The sequence below is a fragment of the Nannobrachium achirus genome, assembly GCF_963921795.1.
Source record: "Nannobrachium achirus genome assembly, chromosome: 10".
Taxonomy (NCBI): Eukaryota; Metazoa; Chordata; class Actinopteri; order Myctophiformes; family Myctophidae; genus Nannobrachium; species Nannobrachium achirus.
Genome location: NC_137819.1, coordinates 48,191,162 through 48,191,567, shown reverse-complemented (window position 1 = coordinate 48,191,567; position 406 = coordinate 48,191,162).

Below are 406 nucleotides of genomic sequence, written 5' to 3'. Positions count from 1 at the left end.
AAAATAGCCGATCTACATGCTCACAACGTTGTGAGCATGGGGAGATCTGCTATTTTCACAATAGAACCGTGTTATACAAAATGTAATGCCTCAACTCTTAGTGCTCGTGGGGTAGGGGGGTCCCCAATTAAAATATGAAAAGGTTGAGAACCACTAAAATAGTAGCTTAGTAAATGACCAACTTACGTAATGAATTCCGGAAGAGGGCAGTTTACAAGGCTACTAGAGTACAGAAGATGGTGCAACTGTTGGGGTTTGTGGTGCCCCCTATAGGCAGAATAGTGAAATAGTGAATAGTGAAAAGCAGTTTGAAAAGCAGTTTCCACATGCGATTCCAATTTGGGTATGAATGGATGATGCTTCATGATATAGGCAATTGTCTTTTTGCCAAGAAATAGGCCCCAAA